The sequence below is a fragment of the Arachis stenosperma genome, chromosome 8 (assembly GCF_014773155.1).
Source record: "Arachis stenosperma cultivar V10309 chromosome 8, arast.V10309.gnm1.PFL2, whole genome shotgun sequence".
Taxonomy (NCBI): Eukaryota; Viridiplantae; Streptophyta; class Magnoliopsida; order Fabales; family Fabaceae; genus Arachis; species Arachis stenosperma.
Genome location: NC_080384.1, coordinates 27,231,813 through 27,246,504, shown reverse-complemented (window position 1 = coordinate 27,246,504; position 14,692 = coordinate 27,231,813). Strand labels below are relative to the sequence as shown.

General features: G+C 38.5%; 1 non-coding gene across 1 annotated transcript; it reads right to left on the bottom strand.

Moving 5' to 3' along the window:
* Window positions 1-3,046: 3,046 nt before the first annotated feature.
* LOC130946991 (small nucleolar RNA R71) lies at window positions 3,047-3,154 on the bottom strand. Its single transcript, XR_009072406.1, has one exon. It is a non-coding gene; the product is annotated as a small nucleolar RNA R71 (small nucleolar RNA).
* Window positions 3,155-14,692: the final 11,538 nt, after the last annotated feature.

Here is a 14,692-nt window from a genome sequence, read left to right as displayed (position 1 = left end):
TTCATTGCTCAGCCCAAGCACACACCAAGTGGGCCCGGAAGTGGATTTTTATGTCATTTACTCATCTCTGTACACCCTAGGCTACTAGTTCTCTATATATAGGACCTTTTACTATTGTATTTTCATCTTCTGATCTTTGGAATCTTTTGATCACTTTGGGAGGCTGGCCATTCGGCCATGCCTAGACCTTGTTCTTATGTATTTTCAACGGTGGAGTTTCTACACACCATAAATTAAGGTGTGGAGCTCTGCTGTACCTCGAGTATTAATGCAATTACTATTGTTCTTCTATTCAATTCCGCTTGTTCTTTGTCCAAGATATCACTTGTTCTTCAACTTGATGAATGTGATGATCCGTGACACTCATCATCATTCTCACCTATGAACGTGTGACTGACAACCACCTCCGTTCTACCTTAGATTGGGTGAATATCTCTTGGATTCCTAATACACGATGCATGGTTGATCGCCTGACAACCGAGTGCTCGCCTGACAAACGAGCCAGCCATTCCGTGAGATCAGAGTCTTTGTGGTATAGGCAAGAACTGATGGTGGCATTCAAGAGAATCCGGAAGGTCTAACCTTGTCTGTGGTATTCTGAGTAGAATTCAATGATTGAATGACTGTGACGCGCTTCAAACTCCTGAGGGCGGGGCGTTAGTGACAGACGCAAAAGAATCACTGGATTCTATTCCGGCCTGATCGAGAACCGACAGATGGATAGCCGTGCCGTGATAGGGTGCGTTGAACATTTCCACTGAGAGGATGGGAGGTAGCCACTGACAACGGTGAAACCCTTGCATAAGCTTGCCATGGAAAGGAGTAAGAAGGATTAGATGAAGACAGTAGGAAAGCAGAGAGACGGAAGGGACCAAGCATCTTCATACGCTTATCTGAAGCTCTCACCAATGATATACATAAGTATCTCTATCTTTATCTTTATGTTTTATTCATTCATCATCTATACCCATTTGAGTCTGCCTGACTAAGATTTACAAGGTGACCATAGCTTGCTTCATACCAACAATCTCCGTGGGATCGACCCTTACTCGCGTAAGGTTTATTACTTGGACGACCCAGTGCACTTGCTGGTTAGTTGTGCAAAGTTGTGTTTATGTCATGGTAATGAGCACCAAGTTTTTGGGGCCATTACTAGGGATTATTTGAGTTGTGAAAAGTAGTGATCACAATTTCGCACACCAAGTTTTTGGCGCCGTTGCCGGGGATTGTTTCGTGTATGGACAACTGACGGTTCATCTTGTTACTTAGATTAGGTATTTTTCAGAGTTCTTAAGAATGAATTCTAGTATTTCAAGGTGATGTTCTTATCATCACCAAAGCTGATTGATTCTCATCAATTTAGCTCTTGAATGCAATGTCCGGCTGAAGCTTGGCTAGCCATGTCTAATTTCTTTAAACTAAAGCTTTAGACTAACATTGTATGATTCCTGGAATTCTCATTAAGAATTTTGATATCTTTATTTTCTTTTCCACTTAATTTTCGAAAAAAAAATTTCAAAATCATAAAAAAACCAAAAATATTTTATGTTTCTTGTTTGAGTCTAGTGTCTAATTTTAAGTTTGGTGTCTTGCATGCATTGTTTAATTGATCTTGGTTCTATTTTCAAGTCAATAGTACAGGGAACTGAAGATTCAGAACATGCAGCAGAGAAATTACACAGAAAAAGCTGGGCGTTTTGAAGAAGGACAGACTGGCGTTTAAACGCCAGCCAGGGTGCCTGGTTGGGCGTTTAACGCCCAAAAAGGTAGTGCATTGGGCGTTAAACGCCAGAATGTGCACCATTCTGGGCGTTTAACGCCAGGATGGCACAAGAGGGAAGATTTTGTTTTCAAATCAATTTTTTCAAGTTTTCAAAGTTTTTTAAAATCAAATCTTTTTCAAATCAAATCTTTTTCAATCAAATGTTTTCAAAATCAATTTCTATCCTTTTTCAAAGATACTTGCTATCAATTAATGATTTGATTCAACATTTCAAGTATGTTGCCTTTTCTGTTGAGAAAGGTTTAATGTTTGAATCATATCTTTTCTTGTTAGCCAAGTCATTAATTTTAAAATCAAATCTTTTTAAAATTGTTTTCAAATCATATCTTTTCAATCATATCTTTTTAAAAAGCATAATTTTTCAAACATATCTTTTTAATCACATCTTTTTCAAAAATAGTTTTCAATCATATCTTTTTTATTTCTAATTTCAAAATCTCTTTCAAAAATTACTTGATTTCTTTCCCACTCTTAGTTTTCGAAAATCAATTAAAGTTTTTCAAAATGTTTTCAAAATCTTTCACTTAATTTTCGAAAATTTCTTCCTCTCTTTTCACATCCTTCTATTTATGGAGTACCACTCTTTCTCAATGCACAATTCGAACTCTATCTGATTAAGTTCGAATTCTTCTCCTTCTTCCTTCTATTTTTCTTCTTCTCTGACACCTCAAGGAATCTCTATACTGTGACATAGAGGATTCCATATTTTCTTGTTCTCTTCTCTTTCATATGAGCAGGAACAAAGACAAAGGCATTCTTGTTGAAGCTGACCCTGAACCTGAAAGGACCTTGAAGCGAAAGCTAAGAGAAGCTAAGGCACAATTCATTGTAGAGGACCTAACCGAATTCTTCAAAGAAGAAGAACACATGGCAGCCGAAAACAACAACAAAGCAAGGAAGGTGCTGGGTGACTTTACTGCACCTACTCCCGACTTCTATGGGAGAAGCATCTCTATCCCTGCCATTAGAGCAAACAACTTTGAGCTTAAGCCTCAATTAGTTTCTCTAATGCAACAGAATTGCAAGTTCCATGGACTTCCATTGGAAGATCCTCATCAGTTCTTAGCTGAATTCTTGCAAATCTGTGACACTGTCAAGACTAATGGGGTTGACCCTGAGGTCTACAAACTTATGCTATTCCCTTTTGCTGTAAGAGACAGAGCTAGGACATGGTTGGACTCACAACCTAAAGAAAGCCTGGACTCATGGGAAAAGCTAGTCAATGCCTTCTTGGCAAAGTTCTTTCCACCTCAAAAATTGAGTAAGCTTAGAGTGGAAGTCCAAACCTTCAGACAGAAGGATGGAGAATCCCTCTATGAAGCTTGGGAAAGATACAAACAATTGATCAGAAAATGTCCTTCTGACATGCTTTCTGAATGGAGCATCATAGGTATTTTCTATGATGGTCTCTCTGAACTGTCCAAGATGTCATTGGATAGCTCGGCTGGAGGATCTCTTCATCTGAAGAAGACGCCTACAGAAGCTCAAGAGCTAATTGAAATGGTTGCAAATAACCAATTCATGTACACTTCTGAAAGGAATCCTGTGAACAATGGGACAAATCAGAAGAAAGGAGTTCTTGAGATTGATACTCTGAATGCCATATTGGCTCAGAATAAAAGATTGACTCAGCAAGTCAATTTGATTTCTCAAAGTCTGTCTGGAATGCAAAATGCACCTGGCAGTACTAAGGATGCTTCATCTGAAGAAGAAGCTTATGATCCTGAGAACCCTTCAATGGAAGAGGTGAATTACATGGGAAAACCCTATGGAAACACCTATAATTCTTCATGGAGAAATCACCCAAATTTCTCATGGAAGGATCAAGAGAGACCTCAACAAGGTTTCAATAACAATAATGGTGGAAGAAACAGGTTTAGCAATGGCAAGTCTTTTCCATCATCTTCTCAGCAACAGACAGAGAGTTCTAAGCAGAACACCTCTGACTTAGCAACCATGGTCTCTGATCTAATCAAAACCACTCAAAGTTTCATGACTGAAACAAGGTCCTCCATTAGGAATTTGGAGGCACAAGTGGGACAACTGAGCAAGAAAGTTACTGAACTCCCTCCCAGTACTCTTCCAAGCAATACAGAAGAAAATCCAAAAGGAGAGTGCAAGGCCATCAACATGGCCGAATTTGGAGAGGAGGGAGAGGAAGTGAACGCCACTGAGGGAGACCTCAATGGGCGTGCACTGACCTCCAATGAGTTCCCTAATGAGGAACCATGGGAATCTGAGGCTCAAAATGAGACCATAGAGATTCCATTGGACTTACTTCTGCCTTTCATGAGCTCTGATGAGTATTCTTCCTCTGAAGAGGATGAGTATGTCACTGAAGAGCAAGTTGCTAAATACCTTGGAGCAATCATGAAGCTAAATGACAAGTTATTTGGAAATGAGACTTGGGAGGATGAACCTCCTTTGCTCACCAAAGAACTGGATGACTTGTCTAGGCAGAAATTACCTCAAAAGAGACAAGATCCTGGGAAGTTTTCCATACCTTGTACCATAGGCACCATGACCTTCAAGAAGGCTCTGTGTGACTTAGGGTCAAGTGTAAACCTCATGCCTCTCTCTGTAATGGAGAAGCTAGGGATCTTTGAGGTACAAGCTGCAAGAATCTCACTAGAGATGGCAGACAATTCAAGAAAACAAGCTTATGGACTTGTAGAGGATGTTTTGGTGAAGATTGAAGACCACTACATCCCTGCTGATTTCATAGTCCTAGAGACTGGGAAATGCATGGATGAATCTATCATCCTTGGCAGACCCTTCCTAGCCACAGCAAAGGCTGTGATTGATGTTGATGGAGGTGAACTGATCATTCAAGTGAATGAAGAATCCTTTGTACTTAAGGCTCAAGGATACCCCTCTGTCACCATGGAGAGGAAGCATGAAGAGCTTCTCTCAAATCAGAGTCAAGCAGAGCCCCCACAGTCAAACTCTAAGTTTGGTGTTGGGAGGCCACAACCAAACTCTAAGTTTGGTGTTGAACCCCCACATTCAAACTCTAAGTTTGGTGTTGGGAGGATTCCAACATTGCTCTGAGTATCTGTGAGGCTCCATGAGAGCCCTCTGTCAAGCTACTGACATTAAAGAAGCGCTTGTTGGGAGGCAACCCAATGTTATATTTTATCTATTTTCTTTTGTTATTTTATGTTTTTTATAGGTTGATGATCATGAGAAGTCACAAAATCAATTGAAAAAGCAAAAAGAGAATGAAAAACAAGAAGAAAAACAGCACACCCTGGAGGAAGAACCTACTGGCGTTTAAACGCCAGTAAGGCTAGCAGGTGGGCGTTTAACGCCCAGTCTGGCACCATTCTGGGCGTTTAACGCCAGAAAGAGGCACCAGATTGGCGTTAAACGCCAGAAAAGGGCAAGAACCTGGCGTTAAACGCCAGAAATGGGCACCAGCCCGGCGTTTAACGCCAGATTTGGCACAAAACGCAAATTTTCTTGCCACTTGGTGCAGGGATGACTTTTCCTTGACACCTTAGGATCTGTGGACACCACAGGATCCCCACCAACCCCACCACCCTCTTTCTTCTTCACCCATTCACCAATCACCTCAACACCTCTTCCCCAAAAACCCTTCACCTATCAAATCCCATCTTTCTCTTCACCACTCACATCCATCCTTCATAAAACCCCACCTACCTCACCTTTCAAATTCAAACCACTTTCCCTCCCTCCCAAATCCACCCATACATGACCGAACCATGAGCCCCCCTCTCCTATATAAACCCTTCTTCACTCCTTCATTTTCACACAACCTAAACACCACTTCTCCCCCTCTTTGGCCGAACACAAAGCCATTCCCTTCTTCCTCATTTCTTCTTCTTCTACTCTCTTCTTTCTTCTTTTGCTCGAGGACGAGCAAACCTTTTAAGTTTGGTGTGGTAAAAGCATTGCTTTTTGTTTTTTCCATAACCATTTATGGCATCCAAGGCCGGAGAAACCTCTAGAAAGAGGAAAGGGAAGGCAAAAGCTTCCACCTCCGAGTCATGGGAGATGGAGAGATTCATCTCAAGGGTGCATCAAGACCACTTCTATGAAGTTGTGGCCTTGAAAAAGGTGATCCCTGAGGTCCCTTTTTCACTCAAAAAGAGTGAATATCCGGAGATCCGACATGAGATTAGAAGAAGAGGTTGGGAAGTTCTCACCAACCCCATTCAACAAGTCGGAATCTTAATGGTTCAAGAGTTCTATGCCAATGCATGGATCACCAAGAGCCATGATCAAAGTGTGAACCCAAATCCAAAGAATTGGCTTACTATGGTTCGGGGGAAATACTTGGATTTTAGTCTGGAAAATGTAAGGTTGGCATTCAACTTGCCCATGATGCAAGGAGATGAGCATCCTTACACTAGAAGGGTCAACTTTGATCAAAGGTTGGACCAAGTCCTCATTGACATTTGTGAAGAGGGCGCCCAATGGAAGAGAGATTCAAGAGGGAAGCCGGTTCAATTAAGAAGGCATGACCTCAAACCCGTGGCTAGAGGATGGTTGGAGTTTATTCAACGCTCAATCATTCCCACTAGCAACCGGTCCGAAGTTACTCTAGATCGGGCCATCATGATTCATAGCATCATGATTGGAGAAGAAGTGGAAGTTCATGAGGTTATAGCTCAAGAACTCTATAAGGTGGCGGACAAGTCCTCTACCTTGGCAAGGTTAGCCTTTCCTCACCTCATTTGTCACCTCTGTTATTCAGTTGGAGTTGACATAGAGGGAGACATCCCCATTGATGAGGACAAGCCCATTACTAAGAAGAGGATGGAGCAAACAAGAGACCCTTCTCATCATGAGATCCCTGAGATGCCTCAAGGGATGCACTTTCCTCCACAAGATTATTGGGAGCAACTGAACACCTCCCTAGGAGAATTGAGTTCCAACATGGGACAACTAAGGGTGGAGCACCAAGAACACTCCATTCTCCTCCATGAAATTAGAGAAGATCAAAGAATCATGAGAGAGTAGCAACAAAGACAAGGAAGAGATATTGAGGAGCTCAAGCACTCCATAAGACCTTCAAGAGGAAGAACAAGCCGCCATCACTAAGGTGGACCCGTTCTTTAATCTCCTTGTTCTTTATTTTCCTGTTTTTTCGAATTTTAGTGCTTGTGTTTATCTATGTTTGTGTCTTGTGATCATTAGTGTCTGTGCCTAAAAGTTATGAATGTCCTATGAATCCATCACCTCTCTTAAATGAAAAATGTTCTTAATTGAAAAAGATAAGAATTGCATGAATTTTGAATTTTATAACAGTTTAATTATTTTGATGTGGTGGCAACACTTTTGTTTTCTGAATGTATGCTTGAACAGTGCATATGTCTTTTGAATTTGTGGTTCATGAATGTTGGCTCTTGAAAGAATGATGAAAAAGGAGACATGTTACTGAGGATCTGAAAAATCATAAAAATGATTTTTGAAGCAAGAAAAAGCAGTGAATACAAAAAAAAAAGAGAAAAACGAAAAAAAAGGAAAAAAAAAAAGAAAAAGAAAAAGAAAGAAAAAGAAAGAAATAAAGTGTGATCCAAGGCAAAAAGAGTGTGCTTAAGAACCCTGGACACCTCTAATTGGGGACTCTAGCAAAGCTGAGTCACAATCTGAAAAGGTTCACCCAATTATGTGTCTGTGGCATGTATGTATCCGGTGGTAATACTGGAAGACAGAGTGCTTTGGGCCACGGCCAAGACTCATAAAGTAGCTGTGTTCAAGAATCATCATACTTAACTAGGAGAATCAATAACACTATCTGGATTCTAAGTTCCTAAAGAAGCCAATCATTCTGAATTTCAAAGGATAAAGTGAGATGCCAAAACTATTCAGAGGCAAAAAGCTAAAAGCCCCGCTCATCTAATTAATACTGATCTTCATAGATGTTTTTGGAGTTCATTGCATATTCTCTTCTTTTTATCTTATTTGATTTTCAGTTGCTTGAGGACAAGCAACAATTTAAGTTTGGTGTTGTGATGAGCGGATGATTTGTACGCTTTTTGACATTATTTTTAGTATGTTTTTAGTAGTTTTAGTTGAGTTTTTAGTATATTTTTATTAGTTTTTAATTAAAATTCACTTTTCTGGACTTTACTATGAGTTTTTATGTTTTTCTGTGATTTCAGGTATTTTTTGGCTGAAATTGAGGGACCTGAGCAAAAATCTGATTCAGAGACTGAAAAGGACTGCAGATGCTGTTGGATTCTGACCTCCCTGCACTCGAAGTGGATTTTTTGGAGCTACAAATACCCAATTGGCGCGCTCTCAACGGCGTTAGAAAGTAGACATCCTGGGCTTTCCAGCAATATATGATAGTCCATACTTTGCCCAAGATTTGATGGCCCAAACCGGCGTTCAAATTCACCCTCAGAATTCCCAGCGTTAAACGCCGGAACTGGCACCAAAATGGGAGTTAAACGCCCAAACTGGCATAAAAGCTGGCGTTTAACTCCAAGAAGAGTCTCTACACGAAAAATGCTTCATTGCTCAGCCCAAGCACACACCAAGTGGGCCCGGAAGTGGATTTTTATGTCATTTACTCATCTCTGTACACCCTAGGCTACTAGTTCTCTATATATAGGACCTTTTACTATTGTATTTTCATCTTCTGATCTTTGGAATCTTTTGATCTTTAGATCTTTTGATCACTTTGGGAGGCTGGCCATTCGGCCATGCCTAGACCTTGTTCTTATGTATTTTCAACGGTGGAGTTTCTACACACCATAGATTAAGGTGTGGAGCTCTGCTGTACCTCGAGTATTAATGCAATTACTATTGTTCTTCTATTCAATTCCGCTTGTTCTTTGTCCAAGATATCACTTGTTCTTCAACTTGATGAATGTGATGATCCGTGACACTCATCATCATTCTCACCTATGAACGTGTGACTGACAACCACCTCCGTTCTACCTTAGATTGGGTGAATATCTCTTGGATTCCTGATACACGATGCATGGTTGATCGCCTGACAACCGAGTGCTTGCCTGACAAACGAGCCAGCCATTCCGTGAGATCAGAGTCTTCGTGGTATAGGCAAGAACTGATGGCGGCATTCAAGAGAATCCGGAAGGTCTAACCTTGTCTGTGGTATTCTGAGTAGGATTCAATGATTGAATGACTGTGACGTGCTTCAAACTCCTGAGGGCGGGGCGTTAGTGACAGACGCAAAAGAATCACTGGATTCTATTCCGGCCTGATCGAGAACCGACAGATGGATAGCCGTGCCGTGACAGGGTGCGTTGAACATTTCCACTGAGAGGATGGGAGGTAGCCACTGACAACGGTGAAACCCTTGCATAAGCTTGCCATGGAAAGGAGTAAGAAGGATTGGATGAAGACAGTAGGAAAGCAGAGAGACGGAAGGGACCAAGCATCTTCATACGCTTATCTGAAGCTCTCACCAATGATATACATAAGTATCTCTATCTTTATCTTTATGTTTTATTCATTCATCATCTATACCCATTTGAGTCTGCCTGACTAAGATTTACAAGGTGACCATAGCTTGCTTCATACCAACAATCTCCGTGGGATCGACCCTTACTCGCGTAAGGTTTATTACTTGGACGACCCAGTGCACTTGCTGGTTAGTTGTGCAAAGTTGTGTTTATGCCATGGTAATGAGCACCAAGTTTTTGGGGCCATTACTAGGGATTATTTGAGTTGTGAAAAGTAGTGATCACAATTTCGCACACCAAATTGTCTGATGCATTTTTCGATACAAAGAAGATAATCAAATCTTATATACCAGTGAAAAATGCCCCAATTCGAATTGATATCCCAGTAGGACAAGTAGCCACTGAAGCAAATTCACGCCAGAAGCGTGGTAGGCCTGTCGGTTCCAAAGACAAAAATCCTCGAAAGAGAAAAGAGGTAAATACTATTTCTATTGAAAAAGACATAATAAAGACACCTACAGTTGTCCAAAATTCTGATATAGTTTTAACGTCAGAAGATGTTCAGGTACCTAAAAATTGTGAAAATGATGAGATCTCGATAAATTATGTCTTTACAGGAGAGAAATGAGACCAGAATAAGACAGTTGTCAATGAAATATTTGCATATAATGTGGCGTTAAATATCATGCATGAAAATAAGGATCTTGAGCCAAGATCAATCGAAGAATGTCGACAAAGAAATGATTTGCCAAAATGAGAAGAAGCCATGAAGGCTGAATTAGACCCAGTTACAAAACGTGAAGTCTTTGGACCTGTAGTCCGTACACCTGAAGATGTAAAACCTGTTGGATACCGATAGGTATTTTTGAAAAAACGAAATGAGAAAAATGAAGTTGTGCGCTACAAAGTCTGACTTGTGGCACAAGGTTTTTCACAAAGGCCTGGTATAGATTATGAAGAAACGTATTCTCCTGTAGTGGATGCGATAACGTTGCGTTATTTGGTCAGTTTATCTGCATATCATAAACTGCATATGCATTTAATGGATGTGGTAACAGCCTACTTATACGACTCATTAGATCGTGATATCTATATGAAAGTCCCTAAAGGACTAAAGATATCTAAACCATCCCATGAATATTCGCAAGGGTTATACTCAGTCATATTGCAAAGATCTTTATACGGTCTAAAGCAATCTGAACGAACGTGGTATAATCATTTTACTGAGTATATGGGCAAAAATGGATTAAAAAATGATGATATCTGCCCATGTGCTTTTATAAAGAAATTTACATCTGGGTTCATTATAATTGCTGTGTACGTTGATGATTTAAATATCATTGGAACTTCTGAAGAGATTCCAATAATTATAAAAACTCTAAAAGAAGAGTTTGAGATGAAAGATCTTGGAAAGACTAAATTTTGTTTCGGCATGCAAATCGAACATACAAAAAAATGGGATCTTTATTCATCAAGCGACATACACAGAAAAAATCTTGAAAACATTTTATCTAGACAAATCACATCCCTTGAGTACCTCATTGATCATAAGATTTTTGGATGTGGAGAAGGATCAATGCCGTCCTAAAGAAGAGAATGAAGATATCCTTGGTCTTGAAGTACCATATCTTAGTGCCATTGGAGTGCTAATGTATATTGCTAATAATACACGACCCGATATATCATTTGTTGTGAATTTACTAGCAATGTATAGTTCTTCTCCAACCAGAAGACATTAGAGTGGAATCAAGTAAATCTTTCGATATCTTCATGGAACGATTGATATGGGATTGTTTTATCCTTATGGATCCAAGTCATAACTAGTTGGCTATGCAGATGCTGGCTACTTGTCTGATCCACATAAAGGGAGATCTCAAATAGGATACCTGTTTACATATGGCGGAACAGCTATATCATAGAGATCCACGAAACAGACGATTGCTGCAACATCCTCTAATCATGCCGAAATACTAGCGATTCATAAAGCAAGTCGTGAGTTTTTTTGGCTTAGGAGTTTGATCCACTATATTCTATCATCATGTGGACTGATTGATCATAAGATAGCTCCAAATGTCCTGTTTGAAGATAATACAGCATGCATTGCTCAACTTAAAGGTGGATACATCAAAGGTGATAGAACAAAGCATATTTCTCCAAAATTCTTCTTCACTCATGATCTTCAAAATCAAGGGACAATTGATGTCCAACAGATCCGCTCGAGTGACAATCTGGCAGATTTATTTACAAAGTCACTCCCAAAACCCTTCTTTGAAAGATTGATACATGATATTAGGATGCACCGATTTCGAGACATCAATTGATGTTGACAAGAGGGGGAGACTGTACTCTTTTTCCCTTGGTCAAGTTTTTTTCCCTGGTCAGGTTTTTTTTTCATTGGATTTTTCTTGACAAGATTTTTAATGAGGCAGTCCCCATCACTAAAGGATATTGTACTCTTTTTCCTTCACTAAGGTTTTTTCCTACTGGGTTTTTTTTTGTAAGATTTTAACGAGGCAATAATTCTAAATGGTCATCCAATGGGAGTGTTGTGATAAGAATACCTTATCACACCTTATGTGGATGCCTATTTTCCATAAGATACAGTTTTTCAAGGATGACTGTATTTAATATAGTTTGAAAAAGTGAAGCATTGCACATGTATAAATAGGGCCATAGGCTGAGACTTTTGACACACAATAGAAACAATAAAAAATCATTATCTCTTTTCGTATATTGTTCACTTCTTTCTCTCTTACAAATAAGTTGCTATATATATTAGTAGATATATATATAAATTATCTTTATTATATTGAGTTAATTATATTGGCTAATATTAATACTAAAGTCTTCTATTTCTTATTTTATCTTTTTTATTTATTTATTTTACAACAAAAATAAAATAGAAAAATAAAAATAAAAATTGAAGTGAGCATCATGTTCATAAATAAATTGGTGTATTTGAGATTAATGGTCCATTACTCAGCAAGCTTTTCGAGAGGCATTGCTTTCTTAGCCTCCATGATCTTTTCGAACATCTCCTTTAAACCGGCCACGGAGTTACTATGCCGGTGCCTTGGCTTAGCTCCTCCGGCGCTGGCGCTATCCCTGCCACAAGGACTTTTATCTTCTTCGTTGTTGCCGCTTGTTGTGGCGCTGTCGTAATGGCTCCAACTCGATATGTTTTCGCCGAGAACCGAACCATCGGAAACCCTTTCTCCACCGTTGAACTTCTCGACGACAATGGAGATAGAGAAGATTTCTCCGTCGACTTCTCTTAATTTCAACAAAGAAAAAGACAACACCTCAGAGAGTTCTTCAAAGGACTGTACAACAATAATTCCGATCCAATTCTCCACCGCTGCTATAGACTCTTAACTCCATTTTCATCAGTGAATTGTCTGTCTCCTTATGAGTCTCCGAGCAATAGTTTTTTTTCTCTTGTTTGTAGTTACTTCATGTCATAGTTGTCAAAAATTGAACCGGTGATCAAATCGATCAAGTTACTGGATCACTGAGTCAACCGGTGAGTCATTGGTTGAACCGATTCTATATAAATAAAAAATAAAAAAAAGTCAAAAATTTAAAATTAAAATTTAAAATACATATTTTTTCTAATATTTTAAAAATTTCTAGCTGTTCTAAAATAATATGGAATAGGAACAATAAATATTTTGTTAATTTTACTCTATCATATTTTATTTTGTTTTTATATTAAAATAACTATTATTTTCAAATTTTAATAATTTATTAATTAATTAACTTATATCTATTATACTATTATATATTACAAGTATTTATTAAAAAATAATATTAATATATATTATATAATTATGAAAAGAAAAAATAAGTGAATTTATAATTAGTGTTAAATAAAAATATAATTAATTTAAAAATAAGTGAATTTATAACTAAAATTAAAATAAATTAAATAGAAGTAAACTATTTGATTAAAGATATCTATATGTATTATAATTTGTAAATATATTAATAAGGAGCATGACTGGTGGTTATGAGTGACATTTTTCTTATTGAGGAGAGGAGTTTGAATCCCACCTTAAGTAATTTGAAAAAATTTTAAATTTTAAACGGTTCGGACGGATCGATCTTTATTGAATTTGATCGGTTTTTATTAGTTCATTTCGAATTTAATCGATTCACACCAATTTTTTATTTTATATGATTCAAATATTGAATCAGACCGGTATAAAATTCGGTCCAATTTTAATAACTATGCTTCATGTTATAATTAATTAATTAAGTAATATAACTGTGTACAGTCTTTAAGTTGAAGAACTTGTTTGTTGTGATGTAGTTTACAAAAAAATGATCAACACTTTGCTTAATCCAATTGGTGTATTTTGCTATTGGCACAAGTTGAGGGCCAAATTTTTAAATTCATACCCCCTTTATACGGTCCCAATCTGAGTCACTAGAATGGAATATTTTTATTTGGTCCTTTAAGATCTTGTTGCTACTTTTTTCACTATAGACAAAACCTTCTTTAAGATATATTGATCCAATTGTTATAATTAGGTTGTAACTCTATAATCGGATTTTAGACGTTATATTTCGATTATGATTCCTTATTTTTAATGAATTATTAGTAACTTTCAATAACTACATTTTTCTTATACCTATAAAGAAGTAGAAATAGAAAAACGAGGTGTGTTTTGAAATCTAACATAAAGTCTTATATAATATTCCTTTTTTTGGTGACTTATACAATATTACTTTAATTATTTATTCGAGAGTGTTGAAATATTTTTTGTTTAGATACTTGTTACGGATTGTCATAATCCAACCCGTTTATCCGATAAGTCGGAACACCGCCTCCGACCCAAGCTCTGAACCAACCTTCACAACAGAAAAAATCTGATGGGTCGGTCTCTTACACCCGATCCGAAGCACGCGTGACTTGCCATTAGGCGGCTCAAGTCACCACACCCAGCGACCGGTATTCTCGAGACAGCACCCGAAACTCCAATCCGAAAACTGGAACGACCTGCTCTTCCCCACGTGGATTAGGATAACTCATAGAAGTTTTCTGGCAAGTGGACTAGGTCACATATGAGTCCATCCAGCACAGTATATAAGGAAAGAGACCATCTCTCCCCCCAAGGTATGTGACACCTTACTTAATTAGGCCATCACCTCGTACGGACATTAACTTGATTGTCGGAGTGTCCTTGCAGGTGGTCAACCTCTCCTCCCCCCTTCCCCCCCCCCCCACGCACGCGTCCACGCCGTCTCCGACGTCACCATCTTCTAGCTCACACCTCTACTTCCACTCCAAGTCCGTTCAAGGTCTCACCCGTTCATTCTCTCTGCATTACCCGACCCGTCGAGCACACAGAATCTTTTAGGTAACGAACAATACTTATATTCCGTGTTCTTTTTCAACTGAAATATAATTCATTCAACTTAAAAAAATCCAAAGATTATTTTAAGGTAGATAAAATTTACAAAAATACTGCCACTTAATTATATGAGAAGAAATATTATTATT